This window comes from Physeter macrocephalus, chromosome 8, assembly GCF_002837175.3.
Source record: "Physeter macrocephalus isolate SW-GA chromosome 8, ASM283717v5, whole genome shotgun sequence".
Taxonomy (NCBI): Eukaryota; Metazoa; Chordata; class Mammalia; order Artiodactyla; family Physeteridae; genus Physeter; species Physeter macrocephalus.
The window spans coordinates 76,265,900-76,278,325 of record NC_041221.1 but is presented as its reverse complement, the minus strand read 5'-3'; the positions used below and the strand labels follow the sequence as shown (position 1 = coordinate 76,278,325).

Here is a 12,426-nt window from a genome sequence, read left to right as displayed (position 1 = left end):
GCTCCGCGGCACGTGGGATCCTCCCGGACCGGGGCACGAACCCGTGTCCCCTGCATCGGCAGGCGGACTCTCAACCACTGCGCCACCAGAGAAGCCCAGGACTTGTATTTTAAGTCCCTTTGGATTCTCAACACTGTGAGGGCTGATAGCACGTAACCTCCACATGTATTTCTTTGGACTCCCTCGTCTTCTATTTCTTCTCATCTCATGTGGTAAGTTTCTGCTTAAACTTTTTTTTTTTAATGCAATCACAGAAATGTATTTAAAATTATTTACTTTTCTTTGTAGTTACATTTTTTTAACATCTTTATTGGAGTATAATTGCTTTACAACGGTGTGTTAGTTTCTGCTGTATAACAAAGTGAATCAGCTATATGTATACATACATCCCCATATCCCCTCCCTCTTGTGTCTCCCTCCCACCCTCCCTATCCCACCCCTCTAGGTGGTCACAAAACACCCAGCTGATCTCCCTGTGCTATGCAGCTGCTTCCCGCTAGCTATCTGTTTTACATTTGGTAGTGTGTATATGTCCATGCCACTCCCTCACTTTGTCCCAACTTACCCTTCCCCCTCCCCATGTCCTCAAGTCCATTCTCTACATCTGCATCTTTATTCCTGTCCTGCCCCTGGGTTCATCAGAACCCCCTTTTTTTTTTTTTAGATTCTATATATATGTGTTATCTGCTTAAACTTAATCATAATGTTCTCATGTCCCCAGTTCTCTTACCACCTAAAGAAGAGGAACAGAATTTGAGGCCATGTCAAATCAAGTCGCCTCCATTTAAAGTCCCGAGTAAAAGCTGCATAGTTAACTTCTAAATTCCTTGGACATATTTTTAAGTTCATATTCTTTCATTTAGGCTACTTTGCCAGGGACTTTAAAGTAGGAACAGTAGATGCAAACATTTGAAGCTGTAATGTAAAGAGTGGTACTTCTAAAGGTAAAAGCAGTTAACATTTCTGTTTTTCACTGTTCACAAGACACCTTGAAGTTCAATGACACCTGGCATTGTGGCTGAGATATGAAGTTGACTCATGTCCTTCAAAGCTGGAGGCAAGGAAGTGGTAAGGCAAGTTACCTAGCTGGTGGGTGAGCCTCGCCAATCCCCCAGCATATTCATCTCAGCACAGCTTTTTTGTTCTCTGTTCATTACTGCCTACTCATTAACTGTCGTGAAATGATTAAACAAAACAAAAACTATGTTTCTTGGGTAAAAATGGCCCCAAAAGCAATGCTGGTGATGGAAATGAGCAGGTTTAAGAAAATATTGGTTCTCGGTATGTTGTAATAACCTATAATGGAAAAGAATCTGAAAAAGAATATATATACATATATATATAATATATATTATATATATATAATTCCTTGAAACTAATACACCATTATAAATCAACTCTACTTCAATTTTTTAAAAAAGGAAAGAAAAAAAAAATGTTGGTTCTCAGCCAAATAAAAAACCAGGGTGAAAAAAGGAGTAAACAGTGAAATTTGGAAGAGCTTAGCTCTGTGCCACGAATGATTATGTGTAGTAATGTAAACCAGAGAGCCCTAAGTCTCTGTACCGGTGCATTTCCTTTTACTTTAGAAGCCAAGTAGAATGACTTGAGTCCCTCAGTCAATGTACAGGGCAAAGTCCACCACCTCCCTGACTTTAGGTACCCCTATTGCTCTACATTTTCCCAAGAATAGGCTCTCCCATTGTAGCTACTTTTCTTTTTCTTTTTTTTTTTTTCAGATTTTTTTTGATGTGGACCATTTTTAAAGTCTTTATTGAATATGTTACAATATTGCTTCTATTTTATGTTTTCGTTTTTTGGCCCCCGAGGCATGTGGGACCTTAGCTCCCCAACCAGGGATCAAACCCGCACCCCGTGCATTAGAAGGGGAAGTCCCAACCACTGGACCACCAGGGAAGTCCCTGTAGCTGCTTTTCTATGAAATTCCATCAGCAAGCTGGTCAGCTTGGTACCTGGGCATTGCTCTCAGCCACTATTGCTGTCCTCACCCCCACATCTCTCTACCAAATGCTAATCTCACCCCCCTGGTCCTTCCCCCAAAGCGCCACCCACCCCCACTCTTGTGGGGCAGGCTTCACTGAAGGCTTGGTGGTAAAGGGAAAGGAGTGATAGCACAGCACAGCAAACAACCTAAGGTTGACTGGACATGACCCCTACCACAGGGAATTTCTCCCCAAGGACGTTCTCTTTAGACCCTGCTCTGGCTGAAGCAGTATAGGACAGTGGATATGAGCGCAGACTCACCTGACATCCTGGCTCCACCACTCACTGGTTAGGGAACCTTGTGACCCTCCCTAGGTCTCATTCCATGTCTGAAATGGTACTACTAAGGTGCCTCCCTCCTGAGATGTCCTTGAGGATTAAATGAGATAATCTATGCAAAGTGGGCATCCCGGTGGCTGGCACATAGTAGCTTTTGTTTCTATGAGGAGTAAGTTACCAGGCTCCCCCCTTCTCTGTAAACCTCTGATTAACAACCCTGCTGCATCACACACACACACACACACACACACACACACACACACACACACACACACTCACACTACACCCCTATATCCATAACAGCAGAATCTTTGAGAATATCTGGGCATCAGTAACGACTTAAGCTCCCTCTGTAAACCTCTGATTAACAACCCTGCTGCATCACACACACACACACACACACACACACACACACACACACACACACACTCACACTACACCCCTATATCCATAACAGCAGAATCTTTGAGAATGTCTGGGCATCAGTAACGACTTAAGCTCCCCAAGTGATTATAATATGCAGCCAGGCTGAGAACTACATCTATAGACTCTTTCTACATCTTCCCCTTGGCTTTCTTTCCTGAGCCACCTATCACCTTTCTCCAGGCCCATGAGAGAAACTCAGTGTTCTCCTATGCTTTCCTCATTGTATTAGAAGCATAGCATTTGGGCTCTGTGACTCACTTCTGCCCATCTAGGCTCTGCTCAGGGCGTCTTGACTTTCTCACCATAAAAATATTCTTGTAGGTGTTTTCCACTCCAGCCATGAAGTATAAGAGATTACATTCAGTTGTTGCTTTAAATGACATTTTTTTTTAAAAACAAGAGCAAAATGCTACTATAGTTCACCACAAATCAAGTTACACATGTCCCTTCCAGACTAGGAGATCAAGGGTTGCAGCTGAGGGATCCAAGAAGCTGGACACCACTGGAGCACAACCTAGCAATATACTTGGAGTACTGATAAAATATTTCCACAGACCTTAGGGGGTTTTCAGCCTTGGCTGATCATGAGAATCACCTGAGGAACTTTAAAACTGGCCCAAATCCAGGACCCACTGGCAGAGATTCTAATTTCATTGATCTGGAATCTGTGCATCTATGCATCAGTACTTTTAAAATCTCCCCCAGATGATTCCCATGAGCAGCCACTGACCTCTGGCACCTGCTCTTATCACTTCATTTTTCTCTTTCACCCCCCCATCAATCACTGCATTAATCTTGTGTTTCCCATGCTGCCCCATTAAAAGAGTCACCTGGGATGCTTCTTTAAAATACAGATTCCTGGGCCCTACTCCAGGCTTACTGAATCAAAACCTCCAGGGAATTTTTTTGACAGCTGCTTAGGTGATTCTTACAAGGCAAATGTGGGAAACACTACATCAATCCAAGTTATCTTAGCCCATTTTCAGCTGATTAATATGTATTTTATTCATTTATTTAACAAATATTTAATGAGCACCTAATGTGTGTTCAACATTGTTTTAGGTGCTAGGAATACAGCAAAGAACATGACAAATTCCATGTTCTCATGGTTATTATGTCTTGAGTATGTCTAGAGTAAACAAGCAAACATTTAATTTAATAATTAAATTCAGAAAAATTTAATTTCAGATAGTGAGAAATGTCATAAAGCCCACATATCAGGATAAAGGGCTAGAAGGTGATATGGAGGTGGGGCAAGCCATTGTTTTTAAAAGGGGAGCCAGGAAGGCCTGGTTTTGAAAAGTTGCATCTTAGCACAGGGAGATCAGCTCTGTGCTTTGTGACCACCTAGAGTGGTGGGATAGGGAGGGTGGGAGGGAGGGAGACACAAGAGGGAAGAGATATGGGAACATATGTATATGTATAACTGATTCACTTTGTTGTAAAGCAGAAACTAACACACCATTGTAAAACAGTTATACTCCAATAAAGATGTTTAAAAAAAAAAGAAAGAAAAGTTGCGCCTGAACAGACAACTGAGTGATGAGAAACTGCTTACAAATTTCATTTGTAGTCTCATTTATACCATGTTTACTCTATATGTCTCATGTCTCCTAAATTAAATGGGATTTTCTTCAAGGTCAGGGACTGTCTTATATTTTTGTATTCTTCCATAGCAACCAGTGCGGCATTTTGCACAAGCAAGAATTCAGTGAATCACACTAGTCGCAAAAGGATTTCATCCTTAAATATACCTTTAAAGACTCAGCCAGAAGAGAATTTGGCAAGTTACCTGCTTGCTAAGTAAAGGAAAATCCAGGGAAACATATTAAGCATCAGACATTCAGCCCAAGGCTAGACTTCCTGCTTGCTTCCAGTTGGTAGCCATAGTTACAAATTCTTATTAGAAAGGCTCCAAAACACACCGAGATCTGGTCATCTGTGTATGACTCCACGCTGGTGAGCCCAGACCCAGAGCTTCGATTATCAGTTTCTGCTGCCTTACCACCTTGTGGGGTAATTTCTTGTCTTTTGTACTCAACTTCCCCTCAACTTCTTACCAATGTCTCTGCATGCCTTCAAGTTCCATTCAGCCCCTATTTCCTTGAGATAAACAGCTGAGTTCTGCAGAAGGCCACTGGATCATATAATGTTTCTGAAGACCAGAGAAGACTTTTTACTACATTAGAAATTCCTCAGAAGTTTTCGTGAAACCAATTCAGATGGCTTGGGAGGGTTTTTCACAATTCCAATTTGGGATTTATATGGTTTTTGGGAGCCTTTCTATTTCTTGCAGGATTACTCTGTTCTTCAGATGGTTTCCTTGGGCCAAGAACAACACAATCAGTACTGGAAGGTTGACCCAGGAGGCAACATCATTTCGTGGGGAAATTCCTGAACGAGGAATAGTGAGACCAGTGTGTTTCCTACCAGTTCTACAACTGATTTGCTGATTGACCTGGACAAGTTACTTGACCTTTGAGCCCCAGGATCCTTGGTTATATGATAACACTCAGGATTGTCATTTTGAAGACCAGATAAAATTAATGAACGAGAGACCACTTCACAACATGCTAATTGCTGCAGCATTACAGCATACTATTATTATAGCCAAAGTAATTCACCATGTTCTTCTACTCCATATGGAAGTTATTTGCATCCTTTCAGCCTCTCATTTCTACAGTGAAACTTCAGAAGTAAGATTCTGCCAGGCACACCTTCCCCCTTGGAGCTGTGCTTTTGATAAGCCCTCCTTACTTATCTTTGCTTTTCCTACTTTGCCTTCAAGGATCTACTTGGAACTCACCACCGCCCGCCCCCGCCACTCTGAGTGAAATCTTTTAGTGGTGACCTCAGTGACTGTGTCCCCTTGGCTGAATTCCTCTGGCATGGCTGCCATTTGGCCCCAGTCAGTTGACTCTAAGCATCCCCTATCTTGTTGGTGATTTATGTTCCGAGTGCAGGGAATACCTCTGTAACTACAGTGTCTTTCTTTGAGGGCAAGGTCTGTGATTTATGCCTCTTTGCCTCCTTAGCTCAAGCAATACATTTTCATTGATGATGACTTTGGGGGATTGTACTGGGTTGACTAGTGTCCCCTCAAAGTTCATGTCTTTGCATATGTATTGTAATCAAGTTAAGATGAGGTCATACTGGACTTAAGTGACCCTAAATCCAAGGTCTGGTGTCCTTAAAGAAGAGAGAAATTTGGACACAGAGGAGACACAGGAAAAGAAGCTCATGTAATGACAGGGCAGAGATTGGAGTGATGCAGCTATAAGCCAAGGAATGCCAAGGATTGCCAGCAACCACCAGAAGCTAGGAAGAGGCAGAGAAGGATTCTTTCCTAGATCCTTCAGAGGGATCACAGCCTTGCCAATGCCTTGATTCCAGGCTTTTAGCCTCCAAATTGTGAAAGAATCAATTTCTGCTGTTTTAGGTCACCCAGTTTGTGGTAATTTGTTAGGCAGCCGTGGGAAACCAATACCCTGGGGATGCTAAGCACACTGTAGAGTGTAGCAGAGGCCTTAGGGGGCCACCATCCAGCCTAGAGGCATCCTTTCTGAAGACCTGGGATGCTGATCAGAGCAAGGTTTTAAGGGAAGAGAGTAACTGAAGAAGACAGGGAATGAGCTGCATATGGTCTGAGTAGAAAAAAAAAAAAAAATTTACAAACTTTATGGTAAAGGTATTTTTTTAAGGTCCCATCATAGAAACAGTTTGCTTTATGACAAAAAGGTTGATCTGGGAGTTGGAAACAGGGGAGCAAGTAAGTGAATGGACAACTACTTTATGATATGATATATTCGAATTTTTAAATTGACCAACTTGAGAGGAATTGTGTGTGTGTGGATTTCATAGCACCCCTTGCTTAGGTAACTGGAATCTATGGTGTGAGCCAGGCTGATGATGGCTGGTGGATCATTTGGATTCCAGCCCTGGAAGCCTCCATTTCCTCAGCTGTTAATGGCAATGGACACTGAGATAGACCACCCGGGTCTGAGTTCTGGCTCTGTCCCTTACAGTTAACGTTATTACACCTCACTTACCTCTCTCTGGTCCTCTGTAAAATCAGAATAGAAATGGCATCTCCCTCATAAAGTTGTGAGGATTGAAAGATGAATCTGCATAAACTGCTTAGAACAGTGCTCACAGTGGATAATAGAAGGCTTAGTTGTTTTTATCATCATCATCATCATGAGGGAGACCAGAAGGGTGAATAATGTGACCTTTAATGACTCTTCCAGAAAGAGGAGGTCGCACTAGAGAAAAGGAGATGAATGCAAAGCTGGTCATTTGCTTGAAAATAAGTCTGAAAGGTGGATATTAAAATACTTGCTTTCCCGAACACAAGGGACTTTTTTAAAGGCAGGGTGGTCTCAGAGTCTCTATTACTGTGGGCAGACTCCAGATCCTGGGAGTAAAGGATATGGGGTCCCATGCAGCGCTGCCTCTTTGGGATTCCCTGGGTCTCAAGGCCTAACCCGTTTTACCTGGTCCTCTCTGGCTCCTCGCCAACGCATCTGGCATACAGCAGGCGCTCAGCCAGCATGAGCTGACTGAGGACGGAAGGAAGAAACCGGCTGGGATTGACTTCCCCGGCGCATCCCCTGACTGTGAAGCGGGGCCCAGGAGCCTCTGGCCCCCAAGGACTTGGAGCGCCACGGGAGACGTCTGGAAGGTTGGGAATTACAAGCACAGCGTAGGGCATCCACTTCACAGAGTTAGTATAGTCCCAAGAGCCCGCTACCAAGGCTGAGGCGTAGATATTGCCCAGTTGGTTAAGTAGGCGTGTGCTTGCTTTCAGGCAATTATTGGGTGCGCAGAATTGGGACCGGATGCCGCGCCGGCACGGCCCGCCACCTTCACCCCCGCTTGAGGGTAAAGAGGAAGCTTTAGAATGTCTATTTGAAATGTAGGCACAGACTGAAACACAACTTCGTACTATTGGACATACAGCTCCCCCTTCCCACGCTGCTCCTAGATGATATTTCTCCAGGCTGCGTGGGACACTATCCTGGTCTTACCAATGAGAGCGAGGCGATTCCCGCAGGACCGGAGCCTCGCAGAGAGAAAAGTAAGGAGTCGCAGATGTGTTTGCTTTGTCACCGCCCCCTGAGCATCTCTGGGCAAGTCACTTAGCTCTCCAGACCTCGACTTTCTTGCTGTTTAATGTGGGGAGGGAACCGAACCTGGCTGACGCTCAGGGAAGCGGCAGAGAGCGGAGCGCGCCGCGCGCGCCTGGGAACTTTGTCTCGAGCGCGAAGCCTGGACCCCCGAGTGCAGGGGCGGGAGCTCCCTCTGCGGGAGCACGGCGGAGGCGCTCCTCCTTCCCCTACACGTCACGGGGGCCGCTCGGCGCTCTCCCGTCCCCGGCCGAGGGAGAGCAACTCTGTAGCAGGGCGCGCCGCCGAGGTGGCGGCGGAGGACCAGGAGGAGGAGGCGGGAGCCAGTCGCCGCCGCCGCCGCGGGACCAGGAGTCCGCAGCGCAGCTCGCGGCCCCGCCGCAGCGGCTCCTGCACCCGCGGGGACCCCGCGCTCGGGGCTCCCCGCGCTCCCTTTCGTAAGTCCACTTGGCCACGCAGTCCAGCGAAGAACGCGCGGGGCCGGGGTGCGGGGCTCCTGGCCCAGCCGCGGATGGCCGGGACTCCCGGACCCCCTCCTCGCGACTTTCACTTTCCAGCGGGGGAAGACTTGGGCGCCGCGTCCCTCGCGAGGTGGGGGAGGGGAGGAGGGAGGGAAGGACGGAGGGAGGCTGCCCGGGGCAGCCGCAGCGGGATAGCGGGCTGAGCCTTGGCCTGGCTGCACGCCCGCTTTGACTTCGGGGCCCCGCCGGCGGCCGGACGCTGGAAAGTTCTCCGAGGTCCGCGGGCTGCGGGGCGACCAGCGCGTGTCAGCGTGAGGGTGTCCTGGGAGACGGAGCCACGGTGCCCGCATCCCGGGCTCCCGGCGCAGGGCCGGCGGGGAGGCCGGGAGCAGCGGGGCGCGTCCGCACCAGGGTTTCCCCGGGACTCTCCCCGAGCGGTGAGAACGCGGCTCCCGGACGCGCCCTTTCCGGGGTCAGGGGTCCCACTGTCTCGGTCTCCTGGCCACTTGGAGCCGCCCAGGTGAGGGGCGCAGAGGGGCGGGCTCCGCGAGGAACGTGCCGAGCCGGAATCGCGACGCCTGCTTCTCCGCAGCCCTGCACCCGCGGGGCCGAGCCACGCTGCCTGTGGGCAGCGGAGGCGAGTGTGCGGGAGCCGGGCGCGTAGCGCGGGAACGGGCTGCCGGCGTGGCTTCTCCTTTAGGGCCAGGTTGGAGTGGGGTGTCTCTTATTAGTTTGGGTATCAGAAGCTGCGGAGCAGTCCCCCCGGCCGCGCCTTCCGCTGGGACGAGCTTCTGCGCTTTTTAAGGTCAAGTTTTCGTGCCGCAGAGTTGGCCCGCATCGTCCCCCTGTGAGGTGGCGGCACCTCCTCCATCGAGCTGGGAGCCTCCGACGATCCCAGCCACGAGGTCTGGGCTCTCGAGTCAGTTTACCATCATAACTTAGGCTAAAAGTGCTAGTGGGTGGGTATTGTTTTGTAAATTTCAGAACTAAGCTTTCCTGCCTGGGGGAGGTTTTCCTTGTTGTAGCCGGGAACCTTGTATTTCCCTCGTTGGGTAAGGGAGAGGTGGCCTTAGCCCTTAGGCACTTGTCTTTTCCTCTTCTGGTCCTTTAAACTGAAAAGCAGCAAACCAAAAGATTAAGGGAGTTGGGGATGATATTAAATTAAGTGTCCATGAGATTTGGTAGACAGGAATCACCCCTTCTGATCTTCCAGAAGCATGCCCTTATTATTAAACCACCTATCAGTCTAAGACAATCTAGAACCTAGCTGTGTGTTTTGATAGCTTTTGCTGATGGTGTCTTGAGGAAGTAAAATCTTTAAAAGTAAGTGGGCTGTTGCAGAGAGCAGTTCCTCTGTTGCACTTTCTAAGAATCAATTGTCTGTGAGAAATGACCGATTAAGATGCTATTGAATCATACCTTATATCTTAACTTGTATTTGCAGAGAAACAATAGCCATAGAATCAGGTTGTGTGGCACTGAGTGAAAGGAGAGTTTCCTTGGGGGAAGGGAGTTGGTGAGAAGTGTTCCTTTGAGAAGCAAATGTACTAAATACTGCACTGTCTGCCCAGAGAGGTATAGGAGTGAATGGCGGAGTTGGGCAATGAGTCAAGTTGGCATCACATTAAGTACCCTTGGGATAGGCAGGCAATAAATAGTTATCATCCTGACTTTGAACGAGCTCGGTCATGGGACTGGGGGCAGGTGGAGACTGTACGTGGCAGTGCCCAGTATCTGCTCCCTTGAGAATGACTGACAGCAGAGCCACCACTGTTGGGAGTATGACTTGGTGACCTGGGCCTTTTTAGGTTTGAATGCAGGAAGAAAGCAATAAGACAGATTGTATGATGTGAGGTTGAAAAGTCAATCCATCAATCCAAATTTAGTGAGCACTTACTGTGTGCCAGGCCCATACTAGGGTGCAGTGAGAGCACAGAGGTAGCTCACTGGTCTGGGGGGAGGCAGGAAGCCTTCTTGGGGAGATTTAAGGTGGACCGGAAGGATGAGTAGGAGCTGCATAAACTAAGCAGGAGGAGGAGGAGGAGGAGAAAGGGCAAGTATTCTCACCCCAGGAAAGAGGGCACCCTAAGACCAGAGGAGGGCAGAGCAGGGAGAGTCCAAGGAAAGGAGAGGTCCAATGTGACCTGAGGGGAGAATGGCGCCAGGCGAGGTCAGCAGGTGCCAGGGCTGGATGATGCCAGGCCTTGAGGCCATTTTGTAGGCTTGATTCTCAAGACAGTTTCACACCTGAAAGTATCCTGAAGAGATTTAGATTCAAAACAAAACTCCAGGTGCTGTGTGGAGAATGGATTTGAGAAGCCCCTGAAGTAGACACGGCTAGTTTGGGTGGGGCGTATAAGGGGCCTGGAGGTCTATCTGAGGCAGTGGCAGTGAGGATGACACAGTGGGTAGATTCAGGATAGACTCTGGAGTGACTTGACTAGTTTACTGTAAGGTATGAGAGTGCAGGGGGACTCCCTCTAAGTTTGGACTTCAGCACTTGGGTAGATGGGTGCTGCCATTTACAAAGGAATGTGGAGGAGGTGCAGATTTCGGGAGAAAGACACATTTGCTTTTGTTGAGTCTGAGCTGCTTTTTTTTTTTGCGGTACGCGGGCCTCTCACTGTTGTGGCCTCTCCCGTTGCAGAGCACAGGCTCCGGACGCGCAGGCTCAGCGGCCATGGCTCACGGGCCCAGCCGCTCCGCGGCACGTGGGATCTTCCCAGACCAGGGCACGAACCCGTGTTCCCTGCATCAGCAGGCGGACTCCCAACCACTGCGCCACCAGGGAAGCCCGTGAGCTGCTTTTGAGGCTCCTGAGTGAAAATACTTAATAAGTGGCTGGAGAAAGCAAACCCTCCAAAGAAGCTGGGGGTCATCTGTATTGGGGTGTTATTTTAAGGCTGGGGTAAATTGGGGGAGGTGACCTGGAAAAGAGCCCCTATCTTTATGGAGAGAGGTGGGAGGAAAACCAGGGCAGCGGTGCTGAGTCTCAACCTAAACCGTAGTGGGAGTGAGCACCTTGCATGATGCCAGTGTGTGTGTGCTGGGGGTCTGAGGACTAACAGTGGCTACCGCACTTAACGCCCTGGAAGCAACTCCTCCAGTGAGAAGTGGGACGGAGGGATGGCTTTTTGAAGATGAGAGAGCCTCATGCTTATTTATATGTGAATGGGATGGAGCAAGTTGGGAGGAGAGGTGGAACATGCAGGATATCTCTGGACCCCCCCCCCGCACCACTCTTGGTGTAGTAGGTAAAAAACAAGTCTGATTGCGCTTCCATTCTGATATCAAACTCATGTAACATAAACCATCACCATCTACTGAAACAATATTTTGAAACCCATATGACGGTGAAATTTGAAGTTTTACTTTGTAGATCATGCAAATTTAATGATTAGGAGAAACATAGATGGAAATCATGAAACAGAGCTGCAGTGTAGCTAAGAGTGGCCCCTGGAGTGTGACTGCCGAGGGCCCCTGGCTCTGGCCCTGCCACTCCCTAGCTTATGACCTTGTGCAAGTTTCCTGACCTTTCTGCCTTGGTTTCCTAGTCTCTGAAATGGCACCACCTCTAAGGGGTACACGTTCTATGGTACCTTCTTGTGGGCAGTTATGAGGATTGCCTGTGTGCATGATGTATGCACAAGGTAGGCATGTGTGCATCGTGTATGCACAACATGTGTGTGTGCATCATCTATGTACAGTGTGTGCCTGTGTGCATTTTACCTGACACATAATGAGTGCTCAGTAAGCCTTAGTGCTGGTGGTTTGATGATGATGATGTCATTTCCATCATTTCCAGATGCAGAATCTGAGACTCAGAGTTTTGAAAACCTGTCCAAGGCCTTGGAGCCAAATAGTGGCAAAGTTAAGGCCAGGATCCCATTTGCCTGACTCACAGACAGGGTCGCCTCCCACTTAGCATGTCAACAAGTGTCAGGTGCTGGATGCTGCATGAAATTAACTGTAGTAAAAGGATCCAGTCGGTGGGCTTCCCTGGTGGCGCAGCGGTTGAGAGTCTGCCTGCCGATGCAGGGGACACGGGTTCGTGCCCCGGTCCGGGAGGATCCCACGTGCCACGGAGCGGCTGGGCCCGTGAGCCATGGCCGCTGAGCCTGCACGTCCGG

At 48.4% G+C, this 12,426-nt stretch overlaps 1 protein-coding gene across 3 annotated transcripts in view; it reads left to right on the top strand.

Annotated features, from left to right (window-relative positions):
* Positions 1-8,194: 8,194 nt before the first annotated feature.
* The window catches only part of GCNT4 (glucosaminyl (N-acetyl) transferase 4), a 31,300-nt gene continuing 27,068 nt past the window's right edge, over positions 8,195-12,426 (top strand). For 2 of the 3 annotated variants that reach the window (XM_055086619.1, XM_028492981.2), the window contains exon 1: positions 8,734-8,816. The gene's annotated coding sequence lies outside the window, so the exon portion shown is untranslated. Of the gene's footprint in view, positions 8,273-8,733; positions 8,817-12,426 lie in introns of those variants that run through there. The other variant, XM_028492980.2, reaches the window with a different exon arrangement.